The 16,053-nt window shown below is 41.7% G+C and overlaps 5 non-coding genes across 5 annotated transcripts; all 5 read left to right on the top strand.

Moving 5' to 3' along the window:
* The first annotated feature begins 371 nt into the window (after positions 1-371).
* TRNAS-GCU (transfer RNA serine (anticodon GCU)) lies at positions 372-453 on the top strand. The gene has a single exon. It is a non-coding gene; the product is annotated as a tRNA-Ser (tRNA).
* A 282-nt stretch (positions 454-735) lies between these two features.
* TRNAS-GCU (transfer RNA serine (anticodon GCU)) lies at positions 736-817 on the top strand. Its single transcript has one exon. It is a non-coding gene; the product is annotated as a tRNA-Ser (tRNA).
* Positions 818-1,296: 479 nt separating this feature from the next.
* On the top strand, positions 1,297-1,378 carry TRNAS-GCU (transfer RNA serine (anticodon GCU)). Its single transcript has one exon. It is a non-coding gene; the product is annotated as a tRNA-Ser (tRNA).
* Positions 1,379-1,648: 270 nt separating this feature from the next.
* TRNAS-GCU (transfer RNA serine (anticodon GCU)) lies at positions 1,649-1,730 on the top strand. The gene has a single exon. It is a non-coding gene; the product is annotated as a tRNA-Ser (tRNA).
* Positions 1,731-2,203: 473 nt separating this feature from the next.
* Positions 2,204-2,289, top strand: TRNAS-GCU (transfer RNA serine (anticodon GCU)). Its single transcript has one exon. It is a non-coding gene; the product is annotated as a tRNA-Ser (tRNA).
* The last annotated feature ends 13,764 nt before the right edge of the window (positions 2,290-16,053 follow it).

The raw sequence follows: 16,053 nt of genomic DNA, 5'->3' as shown, positions 1-16,053 counted from the left end.
ATTTTAATTAGATTGGATTTATATGCAATTCTTAGGGTCAGTTATGTGGAAAAGGGCAGGATTTGCTTCTGTTTGTACACATTTTATGATTGGCAGCCACCAGCACTGGTTTTGCTTATAAATAATTAACCATTAATAATTTTAGTTTGTCCTGGACTACCAACCCAGGGCACCCTTGCATGTGTCCCGAGGCACCCCAGGGAGACACGGCGCACAGTTTGGGAACCACTGGTCTAGAACATTCTCTAGGTATTTGTTAAACTTATATGGGCTGCTGATAGTTATGACAATACAATCCACAGAGGTTTAAATTATTGACTTTTCAATACCACAAGTGGTGTCGGATTGCTGGGTGCAGTGGAAACATGGAGGACGAGTTGGCCGAGTGGTTAAGGCGATGGACTGCTAATCCATTGTGCTCTGCACGCATGGGTTCAAATCCCATCCTTGTCGGCTTGTTATCTTTTTGGAGCTGATATTTTTGTCAAGATCTTAAATTCCTGTCTTAAATTCTTAAATTCATGTTATAAAGTCTTTCTTTAAATAACAGACATGAACAGCACACTTTTAGTGTAACTCTAGCATTGCTTTTACAGTAGCAGTCGTGCTATTGGCGAAATGTGACTTGCCATCAAGCCTTTGATAGTGATGAGAACACAGACCAAATGCTAGAAATAATTGACTTTAAAGTAGAAAAAGTGGTGTCAGAAAGCCGGGATTGGGAGATAGCAGAAAGACGAGGTGGCCGAGAGGTTAAGGTTATGGACTGCTAATCCATTGTGCTCAGCACGCATGGGTTCAAATCCCATCCTCGTCGATTTAATTTACGTTGTCTGGACATGCTACTTTTGTGAAGAATGCTTCATAAGCCAACACTCGAAGCTTACACATCACTGTAAAACAATACTTTTAATCAAGAAATCTATTTCAAGATCAGAAAAAGATGCCGATTGAAGCTTAAACAAAAATATCAAGAAATAAACCAGTAAAGTCAAGATTATGAACAAGATGCCATTTGAAGACAACACAAAATTTTCAAGAATATACCAGTCAAATCAGGAATTCTACTTCAAGATCATGAACATAATACTCTGTCTTACAATTGGATCTGAAAGTGTTTTCATTTTACAAAATCATTTATTATTAAGTAAATAAAGTCTAGAACATTCTCTAGGTATTTGTTAAACTTATATGGGCTGCTGATAGTTATGACAATACAATCCACAGAGGTTTAAATTATTGACTTTTAAATGCCACAAGTGGTGTCGGATTGCTGGGTGCATTGTCAACATGGAGGACGAGGTGACTGAGTGGTTAAAGCGATTGACTGCTAATCCATTGTGCTCTGCATGCATGGGTTCAAATCCCATCCTCGTCTGCTTGATATCTTTTTGGAGCTGATATTTTTGTCAAGATCTTAAATTCCTGTCAATCATGTTATAAAGTCTTACTTTAAATAACAGACATAAACAGCACACTTTTAGTGTAACTCTAGCATTGCTTTTACAGTAGCAGTCGTGCTATTGGCGAGATGTGACTTGCCATCAAGCCTTTGATAGTGATGAGAACACAGTCCAAATGCTAGAAATAATTGACTTTAAAGTAGGAAAAGTGGTGTCAGAAAGCCGGGATTGGTAGGTAGCAGAAAGACGAGGTGGCCGAGAGGTTAAGGTCATGGACTGCTAATCCATTGTGCTCAGCACGCATGGGTTCAAATCCCATCCACGTCGGTTTAATTTACATTGTCTGTACATGCTACTTTTGCGAAGAATGCTTGAAGCCAACACTTGAAGCTTACACATCACTGTAAAAAAATACTTTAAATTAAGAAATTTATTTCAAGATCAGAAAAAGATGCCGATTGAAGCTTAAACAAAAATATCAAGATATAAACCAGTAAAGTCAAGATTATGAACAAGATGCCATTTGAAGACAACACAATAATTTCAAGAATATACCAGTCAAATCAGGAATTCTACTTCAAGATCATGAACATAATACTCTGTCTTACATTTAGATCTGAAAGTGTTTTCATTTTACAAAATCATTTATTATTAAGTAAATAAAGTCTAGAACATTCTCTAGGTATTTGTTAAACTTATATTGGCTGCTGATAGTTATGACAATACAATCCACAGAGGTTTAAATTATTGACTTTTAAATACCACAAGTGGTGTCTTATTGCTGGGTGTTTTGTAAACATGGAGGACAAGGTTGCCGAGTGGTTAAGGCGATGGACTGCTAATCCATTGTGCTCTGCACGCATGGGTTCAAATCCCATCCTCTTCGGCTTCATATCTTTTTGGAGCTGATATTTTTGTCAAGATCTTAAATTCCTGTCAATCATGTTATAAAGTCTTTCTTTAAATAACAGACATGCACAGCACACTTTAAGTGTAACTCTAGCATTGCTTTTACAGTAGCAGTCGTGCTATTGGCCAGAAGTGACTTGCCATCAAGCCTTTGATAGTGATGAGAACACAGTCCAAATGCTAGAAATAATTTACTTTAAAGTAGGAAAAGTGGTGTCAGAAAGCCGTGATTGGGAGTTATCAGAAAGACGAGGTGTCCGAGAGGTTAAGTTCATGGACTGCTAATCCATTGTGCTCAGCACGCATGGGTTCAAATCCCATCCTCGTCGATTTAATTTACGTTGTCTGGACATGCTACTTTTGCGAAGAATGCTTCATAAGCCAACACTCGAAGCTTACACATCACTGTAAAAAAATACTTTTAATCAAGAAATCTATTTCAAGATCAGAAAAAGATGCCGATTGAAGCTTAAACAAAAATTTCAAGAAATAAACCAGTAAAGTCAAGATTATGAACAAGATTCCATTGGAAGCCAACACAAAATTTTCAAGAATATACCAGTCAAATCAGGAATTCTACTTCAAGATCATGAACATAATACTCTGTCTTACAATTGGATCTGAAAGTGTTTTCATTTTACAAAATCATTTATTATTAAGTAAATAAAGTCTAGAACATTCTCTAGGTATTTGTTAAACTTATATGGGCTGCTGATAGTTATGACAATACAATCCACAGAGGTTTAAATTATTGACTTTTAACCCCTTCCCGACATTTGACGTACATTTACGTCATGGCCGGGATGTACTTCCCGACACATGGCGTAAATGTACGTCATGACTTTAAAGTGCCACCGCGTCTAGAGACGCGGTGACAGAGGGACGATGTCTGCTGTCCCTGACAGTAGACATCTTCCCTCATTGCCCAGGGGGGGCAGCGATACCCCCCCCGTTCGGTGATCGCTGTGATTGGCTGTTCAATGTGAACAGCCAATTACAGCGTTTTCTGTGTACCGGCGAATAACGTTCGCCGGTGACACAGGGATCGGTGGTGATTGGTGCTGTAAAGTACAGCACCAATCACCACCGGGTGTAAGGGTGACACTGGTGTCACCCCACCTCACCCCACCTGCCCCCAAAAGGCTGTGATTGGTCCGTCGGACCGACGGACCAATCACAGCCATTTCACCTCAGATGGAATAACGGAGACAGCCCTGCAGCCGCCATTCCGGTCAGGAACAGCGTGCAGAGCGGTCTCTATGCCCATCTGTGCCCTATACTGACCTGATCGTTGGTGGCATCCTGGTGTGACTTCCTTGTGACTTCCTTGTGTTGCTGTTGCTGCTACTGCAGCAGCGTCATTGTGGCAGAGATTTAAATTGTGTGCTATAATTTTGTGCTATAATTTTTTATCTGCTCCCCCCTGCTGCCCCCCTTTTGTGCTGATCACTATTTTTTTTTTTTTATATATACCCTGTGAGGTTGCACCCACAGTTGTGTGCCTGCTGCCCCTCACTGCTAATCAGTGTTGCATCACTGATCAGCAAGTTTTTTTTTGGAGAGTGCAGTGGGGTTTTTTTTTTTTTTTTTTCCAAAATGTTTTTATTAGGAGTCAGCACATTAAACATGGTACATAGGAAACAGAATACTTTGAGACATCAAATATCTGTACAGTGATGGTTGTAATAGCTCAACAGTATATAGTACATGTGAAATGATATTAAACGATATTAAAGTTGTGTTGTCTCTATGAGTTTTCCTAGTTATTCCTATGACAGAGAGGTAATACATGGGCAGAGTGTCATGTCAGCCTAATGATTGCTGATATATATTCTACACAACAAACTTCTGTAGAAGAGTACACTGGTTGCCCAAAAGTGCCAAAAAAAAAAATTTTTTTATAGTATAGCATGAAATAAACATTTTTGTATTTATTTTGAACTATAACTCGAATAGTTAACAGAACTAAACAAAATAAAAAGAGAAAGAAATAATATGTCACCTTCAATCTATGTCCGGAAGCCATCGATCCATCCACAAAGAGTCCATCCAGTATAGGTCAGATAAGATATAGGGGGTGGTATAGTAATTGTTTAAAGGGGAATAGGGTCGTTATTAGCTAGTAGTTGGTAAGAATACCATGTAGTGTGTTGGAAACAGCTACGTATTGCTATTTTAGTTTGGGGGGGTAGAGTTTGTATGAATTTTTCCCAGCAACGGAAGAGGGAGGGCGTAAGTTTTTCTTTGTGTATAGTTGTCTCAAGCCAGTCCATGGTGAATAGAAATAAAAGTCTCGCCGTGGCCATATCAACAGTGGGTGCAGCAGTGTGAATCCACTGCTGCAGTATAGCCTTTCTACCCACTGCAGACAGGAGTACCACAAGCTTCTTAGTATATTTAGGGATTTGGGGCTGGTCCGCTAAACATCCAAAGATTGCCCAAGATATGGTGCATTGGAAGGAAATATTTAGTGTCGTTGTGCTATAGGAACAGAGGTCTTTCCAGAATTTCTGGATATGTTGGCATCCCCAGAAGCAATGCATAATATCAGCATTTTCTGTAAAGCATTTTGGGCATTTAGAGTCTGTTGAGATGCCCATGATATGTCGTTTTTTAGGCGACAAGTATGCTCTATGGAGCATCTTATATGCCATCTCTTGATATGTACTTGCCGGGATTAGTTTTAGATTGAGTTGAAAAGCTTTCATGATTGCCTCTGGGGAGTGTGAAGGAATTTGGGTTGACCATTTGACTATCTCTGGGATTTCTGTTTCTGGGTCGAGTTCTGTGCGAATACGGGAGTAAATAATAGAAGTAGAATATAGTGTGGTACGGTGTAGGGAGTCAAGGGGATTTGTGAAATCTTGAGTATGTAGTTTAGGTAGTATAGAGCGAAGGTAATGAGATGCTTGGAAGTATGCGAATCTATGCCTAGGTTGTAGATCATACTTCTGTGAGGCCTCTGCAAATTTAAGTGGAGTGTTGGAGCTATCCAATAGATTTCGCAAAACTACAATTCCTGCGCGTTTCCATTCTGTAAAAGGGGATTGAGCCAACCCCCGTTGGAAGTCTAAATTGCCTAGCAAGGGTAGGAATAAGGAATAGTGCTGTTGGAGTTTTAAAGATTTTCGAATCGCCTGCCAAGCCCGCACAGTCGAAAGTATGAGTACATTATCTTGCGTTAGAGTTTCCAAGAGGGGAGATTTAGCATGTAAGAGATATAGCAAGGTGTAAGTAGGGCATAATTGTGAATCTAATGTTACGTCTGTGTAAATACTAGATGTTCTAATCCAGTCCAAAGCATAGCGCGCGAGACAAGCTAGGTTATATTGTTTAATATCTGGTAGATTAACGCCTCCTCTAGAAGGCGTTTGTGTCATTTTTTTGTAGCTAATTCTCGGGCGTTTCCTATGCCAGATAAAGCGTGAAATAGCAGTTCTTAGGGATGCCAGGTCTGGTTTAGTTATTAAAAGGGGGGTCATTTGTAAGACATATAACAGTTTGGGAAAACTTGCCATTTTGACCAAGTTACAGCGGCCCAGCAAATTGAGTGGTAGGTCCTGCCAGAGGGTGAGTTCCGTTTGTATTTTATGTAAAACTGGAGTGATGTTGTGAGAGTATAGGTCACGAGGGCGCGAGGTGAGGTCTATACCAAGAAAGGTAATTTTATTTGTAGCCCATTTGAAAGGGAGAGAGGTATTTATGTGTGTTTTCACTTTGTCAAATATGGCCAAGGCTTCTGATTTATCAAAGTTAATTGTAAATCCGGCAAAAGAGGAAAAACTATTAATAGTAGATATTAGTGTGGGAATATCACGGCTTGGGTTGGATAGAAAGACCAGCAGGTCATCCGCAAAAGCTATGACTCTCAGTTCTCTGTTGCCCACCAAAATGCCAGCATAGTTCTGCATTTGGGTGATCACTCTAAGAAAGGGTTCCAGTGCCAGATTAAAAAGTAGCGGAGAGAGGGGGCATCCTTGTCTCGTACCTCTTTCCAGCTGGAAAGGGGACGAGAGCATATTATTAACCAGTATTTGTGCAGTAGGGGTATTGTATAAGGTTGAAATGAGTCTACAGAATGCGTTTCCAAAGCCTTGGTATTGCAGCACTCTGGTAAGATGAGGCCAGGCTACCTTATCAAACGCTTTTTCTGCGTCTAAATTGACAATAATATTGTCCTCTTCACGGTGGGAGTATGTATGTGAGATTGCCGCAATAGCTGCTCGTACCCCTTGCACTGACTGTCTGCCTTTGATAAAGCCCAGCTGTGCGGGTGAAATTAGGCGTGTCAGGCATTGTTGCAATCTATTAGCCATAAGTTTGGTCAGGATCTTGAGGTCTTGATTTAGGAGCGAGATGGGACGGTAGGAGTTTGTTAGTGAGGGGTCTTTGCCGGGTTTTGCAATTACAATGATTTTAGCTTCGTTAAATCTAATAGGTGTTGTCCCCGTAGAGAGGATGTGGTTGTATAAATTGGTCAAAGTAGGTACTAATTCTGTACTAAGCATTTTGTAGAACTCTGGGCCGTACCCATCAGGGCCGGGGCTTTTGCCATTAGGGAGCGATTTGATGGTAGTTGTGAGTTCCATCTCCGTTATTGGGCTGTCTAAAAGGTCTTTTTCTTCTTGGGTTAGCGTTGGCAGATTAGCCTTTTGTAAGAAAGAAGAGCCTTCCGACTCGTTATCAGCATCAGCGGTATATAAATTCTTATAATAATGCATAAATTCTTCGCATATTTCTGTAGGATTAGTAATAATTTTGTTGGAGTTGTTGATGGCATTGACCCAAGTTTTGGACTGTTGTCCTTTGGCGAGATTCGCCAATAATTTGCCTGATTTGTTTCCCCAGCGATGAAATTTGTTTTTTTGGTAATTATATTGCGTTTGGGCCTGTTCTGTGAGAAAGGTGTCATAAAGTTTTTTTGCTGTGATATAAGCTTCTCTATGAGAGGGATCGTCATGCAACTTGTAAGTTCTATAAGCCTCTGTAAGTGAGGAACTTAGAACATTTAATTGTTTTGAAAATTTCTTACGTTTAGAGTTTACATAGGATATTATGTGTCCCCTAAGGACAGCTTTGGAGGCTCCCCAGAACAACGAGGGGTCTGTTTCATGGGCTGAATTGTCGGATGTATATTCGCGCCAAGCATGACGCAAGTGTAGAAGAAAATCTTCCGACTGTGCGAGATATGCAGGGAATCTCCAGCTTTTTGAAAAAGATTGGGGTATGGTAAGTTGAAGTGCTGTCAAAATAGGTGCATGGTCGGAAATAACAATATCTTTGATAGAGGTATGAGTGGTCTTTGGGAGGAGGTGTTGAGCCAAAAGTATGTAATCTATTCGTGAGTGAGAGGAATGTGGGTGTGAGAAAAAAGTATATTCCCTGTGGAGGGGATGGTGTATCCTCCAGGGATCCGCTAAGTTAAGCTGTGAGCAAAAGGCCAGAAGAAGGGTGTCATTCATGCCGGGGGCATGTGGGCTTACCTTGGATCTGTCTATGGATGGATCGATGGCCCCGTTAAGATCTCCTCCCAAAATCAGATTCGGGTTTCCCCAGGAGAGGATTTTCTGTAAAAGTACTGCATAGAACGTTTTGTTAGAGATGTTTGGAGCATATACATTAACTAACAGGTAATCCACGTCATCAATAGATATTTCTACCAATATATATCTGCCTTCTGGGTCTATAAGTTTTCTTTTACAAATATAACGCATATTTTTGTTAAATAATATAGCAACGCCTCTGGTTTTGTTAATATAGGGGGCAGAGATACATTCTCCTATCCAAGGAGCCTTAAGAGTATTTCTGGGGTCATCGGTCCAGTGAGTTTCCTGGAGGAATACAATGTGTGGTTTTAATCGGTTAAGGTGAGAGAGCACCTTTTTCCGTTTTACAGGGGTGTTAAGGCCCTCTACATTCCATGATACAAAGTTATACGCCAGGATTGGGGTGTTCCCTATAGGATTCTGATAAGGATGGGTACAGTTTACATTATCAACCTATACCTGTGGGTGGCAGTATAGAGCGGGTGAGGTTTAAGTAAAGTTGGGGTTTCCCTCCATCCCAGCGAGTGGAGAGAAAGCATCCCAGGACAGGTCTAGGCTTCGGATCTAAACAAGTACATAAAACATTAGCAAATACGTGCATAGAAGGTGAGGAAATTGAGAGAAGAAGAGAAAACATAACCAAAGGTAACTTGCATATGACTTGTATAGTATGCAAGAGCATCTATACATCTATACATTGTGGCCCGTGATGTGGGGATAAGATACGTCTCACATTAGCTGGCTTGATATTTTCAAGTGTCAGGGCGAGAGAAGTGAGCTTTTGCTGCGGCTGGGTCTTCAAAGAAAATCGGCTTTCCATCTTCGAGGACTCGTAGTCGGGCAGGATACAGCAGTGAGAATTTTATCTTGTCTTCGAACAACTGCTTACAGACAGGGGCAAATTCTCTTCGCTTGGTAGCAACCTGGTTGGAGAAGTCCTGGAATATGAGTAGTCTCTCTCCCTTGTATGTCAAGCTGGCGGTTCTTCGATAGTGGTCTAGGAGTGCTGTTTTGTCGGCATAATTAAGGATTCTCATAATGACAGGTCTTGGACGCCCTGAGGGGTTTTTGCGCTCGGGGCCAATACGATGCGCTCGTTCAATAGCCAGGGGGGTGCCATTTCGGGTCATGGCTAGTTGCTCGGGAATCCAATTAGAAAGGAGATCTAGTAGTTCGTGGCCTTTTACCGCTTCTGGGATGCCAATTATCCGTAAGTTGTTTCTACGGCTGCGGTTTTCAAGATCGTCGATTTTGTCGGCTAGGGTTACAATATCGGAGTGTTGTGATTCTATTGTTTGCTGTGCAGTGTGTAGTTCGTCTTCCAGGCTAGAGACTCTCTGTTCTAGCTCGTCGATACGGCCAGAGTGTTGGTTGAGTTGCGTAAGTGTAGATTCAATTGCGTCTTTAATGCCTGCCAGTTTTTCATCAAGTAAGGGGCCTAGTACAGCAGCAATATCTGTAGGTTTCATTTTTGAGGGACGAGCAGGTGCCGTAGATTTGCGTCTGCGTCTCGACCCAGAGCGTGTTGAGGATTCACCTGAATCTGAGGATTGTTCTCTCTGAATCTCTTCTCTTGTATTCGAGCCAGCAGGAGTCATGGAAGGGGAGACTAGAAACTTTTTCATAAAGGGCAGCAAGTATGTGAAGTCACCAGGTAGAAGATGCAGGCCGCAGCTTGTGCAGAAGTGTTAGTGGGCCACAATAGTGAGTTACATCATTAAGTACATTTTAGCAACACGTAATGTGAGCTTCCATCAAGTAAAGTAGCAGGAGACAGTTCCCCCGCGTATTCAGGTATTGAGTATTTAATGTCTGAGGACATTGCCTCCTGATGACTGGTGCAATATATGGTGTTTAGCAGGAGTGAGGCAGGCTGTGTGCTGCAAGTGGCGGGCAGCGTGTTTGAGGTGAGTTTGCCTCTTTTCTGTTGTGACAGGGGTAGGTCCTCGTTAGAGGGGCTGCTTGAGGAGGCCTTTTGGGAGGCCTATTCGGCCTGGTCGTGCCGCAGCAGGTGTGGTGCCTTTGTTTTGGGCAGACTTGGGGTGTTTGGGCATAAAGGCCTGTGCTGTGGCCTGCTGTGTTCTCCTCTACTTCAAGGAGGGCTTGCAGCGTGGCTTTAGGCAGCTAGCAGGGAGGGGGGCAGCGTGTGAGGGTCAGTGGGTGCTTATAGCTCACCTCAAAAGGGGGGAGTCCAGGTTTCTTAAGGGGGAGTGCCTCCTGCAAGATGGCGTCCAGCCAGCAGGGATCTGTTGCAGCTCTGGCTTTCAGGCCTCCTCCTGTGTTCAGCGGGAGTTACCAGGTAGGTGTGGGGCGAGGCTGGGTGGTCTTCAGCCGGTGTACGCTGGGATGTTCTCTCCCCGGCCGCTTCTTCCGCGCCGCGTTCCCGGAGACGCGAGTGCCTCCTCCAAGATGGCGTCCTCCCGGCAAGGCCTCGCCGCAGCTCGGGCTTTGGAGTCACCCTCTGCGTCTAGCGGGGGCCGCCGGGTTGGTGTGGGGCGAGGCTGGGTGGTTCTCGGCTGATGTACGCCGCCTGGGGTGGTCCTTCTCGCCGTCTCCTCTCCGGCGTCGCGTCGCTGGTCTGTGTCCGGCCGGAAATCTAGTCCGCGGCTTTGGCACCCGATGTAGGCCGCAACCTGCAGAGGTCACTAAATAACCTCCCGGCTCCGCAGCCCACTCTCGGGGTGTCTGGCCGGTGGGGGCAGGGTGTTTCTGTTTCGGGGGGCCTCTGGATGCCGGTGTTAGGGCTTATAACAAGGGTCTGCAGCAGGAGCTCTGCTACGATGCGTCCTGCTGCCTCTCCGCTCAGGCCGGGGTTTTGTTTTTACACCCACGGTGCTTTTGTGGGTGCCCTGTGGCTGCTGAGCACTGATTAGTGACGTACATCACTGATCAGCATTTTTGGCACAGGGTTGATCTAATTTTTTTTTTTGATCAAATTTCTGTTGCCTTTGAGTCATCAGCAGTTTTTTATAATTTTTTTTTTTTGGAGAGTGCTGTGGTTTTTTTTTTTAAATTGTTTTTACACCCACGTTGCTTTTGTGGGTGTGCTGTGGCCGCTGAGCGCTGATCAGTGACGTACATCACTGAACAGCATTTTTGGCACAGGGTTGATATAATTTTTTTTCTGCAGTTTTTTATAATTGTTTTTTTTTTGGAGAGTGCTGTGGTTTTTTTTTTTAAATTGTTTTTACACCCACGTTGCTTTTGTGGGTGTCCTGTGGCCGCTGAGCGCTGATCAGTGACGTACATCACTGAACAGCATTTTTGGCACAGGGTTGATATAATTTTTTTTCTGCAGTTTTTTTTTATTGTTTTTTTTTTGGAGAGTGCTGTGGGTTTTTTTTTAAATTGTTTTTACACCCACGTTGCTTTTGTGGGTGTCCTGTGGCCGCTGAGCGCTGATCAGTGACGTACATCACTGAACACCATTTTTGGCACAGGGTTGATATAATTTGTTTTCTGCAGTTTTTTTTATTGGTTTTTTTTTGGAGAGTGCTGTGGGGTTTTTTTTAAATTGTTTTTACACCGACGTTGCTTTTGTGGGTGTCCTGTGGCCGCTGAGCGCTGATCAGTGACGTACATCACTGAACACCATTTTTGGCACAAGGTTGATATAATTTTTTTTCTGCAGTTTTTTTTAATTGTTTTTTTTTTTTGGAGAGTGCTGTGGGTTTTTTTTTTAAATTGTTTTTATACCCACGGTGCTTTTGTGGGTGTCCTGTGGCCGCTGAGCGCTGTTCAGTGACGTACATCACTGAACAGCATTTTTGGCACAGGGTTGATATAATTTTTTTTCTGCAGTTTTTTTTTATTGTTTTTTTTTTGGAGAGTGCTGTGGGTTTTTTTTTTAATTGTTTTTACACCCACGGTGCTTTTGTGGGTGTCCTGTGCCCGCTGAGCGCTGATCAGTGACGGACGTTACTGACCAACATCTGTGCTCAATTTTTGGCACAGGAGCTTTTTTTTTTTCTTTTAAACTTACACGTGTTAAAGCACTACATACACACTACATACCCCCGTGTTGAAAAAAAGTTTGTACCCCCCCCTACACTATACACGTGTTGAAACACTACAATTAAAAATAATAAAAATGTCCCAATCATCGCAAAGACTGTTTTCAGCGGAGGAGGCATATGCCCTTCTTGCCTCTGACACTGACACAGCCAGTGAAGTAAGCGATGAATTGGCATTTGTCTTAAGCTCCTCTTCCTCCTCTAGTGATGAGGGACCCCCTCAAAGACGCCCCCGTAGAGCAGCTGAGACCCCCCCCCCCCCAATGATTGATCTCGTATGGACCCCACCACCAGACAATTTTGAGCCCCAGGTTCCTGAGTTTTTGGCCAACCCAGGAATCCAATTTGATAGTACAGGCCTCAAAGAAATTGACTTTTTCAAAGTCTTTTTCTCTGATGATTTTATAAATTTAATGGTGGACCAAAGTAATTTATATGCCCAGCAGTTTATTGCCCAAAACCCCACGTCATCATTTGCTAGGTGGACCCCTGTAGATGCAGTAGAGATGATGACATTTTGGGGTCTGGTGTTACATATGGGCATAGTTAAAAAGCCAGAAATTAGGCAATATTGGAGTACAGATGTTCTGTACAGCACCCCACTTCATCGTATGGCCATGACCCGGACTCGTTTTGAGACGATCCTTAAATTTTTGCATTACAACGATAATGCACAATGCCCACCCAGAGATGATCCCACCTTTGACTGGCTATTCAAAGTCAGGCCGGTCATTGATCATTTCAGCGCCAAATTTGCTGAGATGTACATCCCCCAAAAATTCATTTGTGTGGACGAGTCACTTAAACATTTTAAAGGAAGGGTTAAATTCCGCCAGTACCTTCCCAATAAGAGGGCAAGGTATGGCATAAAAATGTATAAGCTGTGCGAAAGTACCTCAGGGTCATATGTTAAAGGTATATGATTCAAGCCATTCTATAATCATGTATCTCCCCAGCTCTGGATCCTGGTGGACCAGATGACATGCATCTTTTAGTTATCTAATGAAATCCAGATGTTCTGTTGAAAACAACAGGATATGTTATGTAATACTTCTAGAACTTTCTTGGGAACTTAGCCTTTTGCACACATACAGATAAAATGGACAAATATCCATAATCTGTGCCAAACTTCTCTACACGCAGTTAAAATTACCTTACATGGACATGCATGACGAGCTAGCTGTAAGAGTGTCCACCCATATCCTCAACTTATAAAACTAGTCACAACTGCACCCAAGGTTCAGCTTGTCGTATGGTGGTCGTGGGTGTCACATAAGGAGAGGAGTTGAGTTGTGATGGGGAAGCCAAGACGTGAAGATGTCTTGTTATGTGGTATTGTATTGAATTACATTCTTGTGTATGATGATGAATAAATATTTATATCTTTTATAATACTTCTGGTAAATGTCCTTCTTGCATGGGGATGGCAATAGCACTATGTGGGTTAAAACCACGCTTCAACAGTTTTGGGGGCTCGAAAAAGAAAGTGGGAGTTTGCAAATTGAATTCTTATAAAGCATTCCTCAAAGAGGGGAATTTTAAAGCAAATACTGTATACCAACAGTAATGTGATACCAGTTTGAGGATTGCTTTGTGAGAATTCAGATGATGCCAAATAGAATCTTGAGGGACCGAAGTGCTGTTTCACGGCTCATGTCGGAAGGAACATTAAGAAAAAAAAATGATTTAAAATTGAAAATACTGTACCTGTTGTGTTCACCTTATATGTATGCTTGGTTTGAGTGAAAGTATGTTTGTTGGACCGGCCGTTCACGGGGTCTGCAAGGTTCAATCTTTACTTTTGCCGTATTACTTATGGTTAACGCGGCAAAGTGAAGTCAGTTAAGACAGTACCGCCATCGTTAAAATGTAAAATCACATAGATCACCGTCCCATAAGTCTTAGGAAAGCAACACACGGGTGAATGCAAAAATAAATAAGGTGAATACACTAGGTATATAAATATATCTATATATCAGGTAAATTGGTGAAATTATTAATCATGAACCATGGAAAGTGTGACATTGCTATCATGCTTAAATTAATTGATGCCGTTGTATTTGGGAGAGATAATGTAGCAACTCTTACAGTGCTACGTGTATTATGTAATGTATTGTCAGTATGTGACAAATCAGCCAAGAGACAGGAATCTCTGTGTTTCATTTTATTGTGGATTGCCAGAAAACAAATGTTATATATGCATCCTGCTAGGTTTAGAATGAATTCCAATTTTAGAATGTCTGGAAGATATTAATTCTGTAGTTCATATTCTGACATTTGAACGTGTGATTTTGTGTCCGTCTTAAGGTGTCCATGCACTGGTAAGGTCCAAGCAAATGGTCAGCTGTCATTTGCTCTCATCCATGGTCAGATTTTTGTTCCGACCGGACAGATCAAGATGGATCTGCCTGTGTATGGCAACCTTTGTTGGGCACAGAACTGCAGCTGTGCACCAATACGATATTGGTAGAGGATATCGTATTATATAAGATTTCTGTCTGATGTGTAGACAGAGTGGTACTCTAGCTGTTGGGAGTATCTTTGATTACGCTTGTTTATCCGCCCAATTCGGTAGACGTACCATGAAGTTTTTATTGATACAGCCACAATGATCGAATATCTCTTCATTTGGGGGGCAAGCAGATTGTATGCCAATTGGGCATTCGGAATAGTGCAAAACTCTAATTTTGTTCAATACTATGATGCATAGTGTTGAATTGATAAATTAGCAGATGCATTATTACCCTCGGGGTGGGTAATTGATTTATCCTGTTTTATCTGGCTAAAACAGAAGATCTAGGGAGTAGATATGACAGACCATCGAAATCACACGTGAAATGTCTATGTAACTGATATGAATATTCACCGACATTTAAGGTGCATTGCCTGACAGCTCATATTAGTTATTGGTCTTCTGCAAGTCAGAAGGATACATTCCCTCTAATGCCGCAATGTGTGTCAAAACCTCCAGAGCATTGTTTTATGTAATAGAAGAAAAATATTATCAAATTCAACTAATGTGATATGGCATAATGGTCTGCAAATACATTGGCAGGGAGGGTGTATCTGGCCAGTGCACCCCCCCTTCCTCGGCTGATACTAATGCCTGTGTTGTAAATGGTTAAAAAGGGGTCAAACCCATCATGCTTGAGTTTGGCATCAGTGCGGTGGTACGAGGGAACATTTAACATAGATTCATTGAAGATTTAATGCAGAGTTATTGCATGTAAAGAAAAAAAATCAACAGATTGAAATAAAACACGGAGTAATACCCCGTCCGTGATTTTACAGGATTCTAGGGTTGGACGGACCAGCCAGGATGGCCGCTGTGGACTCCCTAGAACCAAGTTGATTTGATATATGTATATATATATATATATATATATATATATATATATATATATATATATATATATATGTATATATATATATATATATATATATATATATATATATATGTTAGATAAAAGTTTGCAGGACATCTGTTGATATGTTACAGACAGTAATATTCATATTAAAAGAAAAGAAAAAAAAAGGTTTTTGTTATTTGGAACTGTGCCAGATTATCGGCTGCTCTAATGTGATGTTCTAATGATGTTATAGGATTTACAGAGACAGGGTATATAGATGGTTTGTGTAACGAGCCAGCACATTTATAACATGTATAGATATGATTTACTTAAACATATGCACGGAGTTTGAGAAAAAAAAAAAAGAGAAATTATCATTTTTTTTTTTTTTTTTTTCTCCTTTTCTGGGCGCAACGCCATTATCCGGGCATGATGCCAGGGCCGATCCCTAAGATCTCCAAGGGTGGGGGCCCCTGCTGTAATGCTGAGTACAGCGTACAAGTCATACTGTGCATTATAAGTTTTACTAAGCGGCATAATTATGCCAAGCTGAAAAATATGAAGCAGTACTCAGCGCATCATTAACTGCTGGATTATTTTAAACAGCTGGAGTTTGTATATGAGTTAATATCTACCTCACGTAAAGGAACTTTTTCAGAACTTTTCAGTATTTTAGTGATGAGGTGTAATTTGACCCCATCCTAGTGTGAATCATTCCAGACACTGCATATTCAAGTGATACACAGTGAGACCTACAGAGCAGACCCCAGCCTATGTTTTACATAGGAATCTCAATATTAATTTTGTTTAATGTGATTGTAATTTGCGTTTT

The sequence above is a fragment of the Crinia signifera genome, chromosome 11 (genome assembly GCF_055691185.1).
Source record: "Crinia signifera chromosome 11, ASM5569118v1, whole genome shotgun sequence".
NCBI classification, from domain to species: domain Eukaryota; kingdom Metazoa; phylum Chordata; class Amphibia; order Anura; family Myobatrachidae; genus Crinia; species Crinia signifera.
Note: the sequence above shows the minus strand (reverse complement) of the source record. Positions and strands in the feature narration are given on the sequence as shown.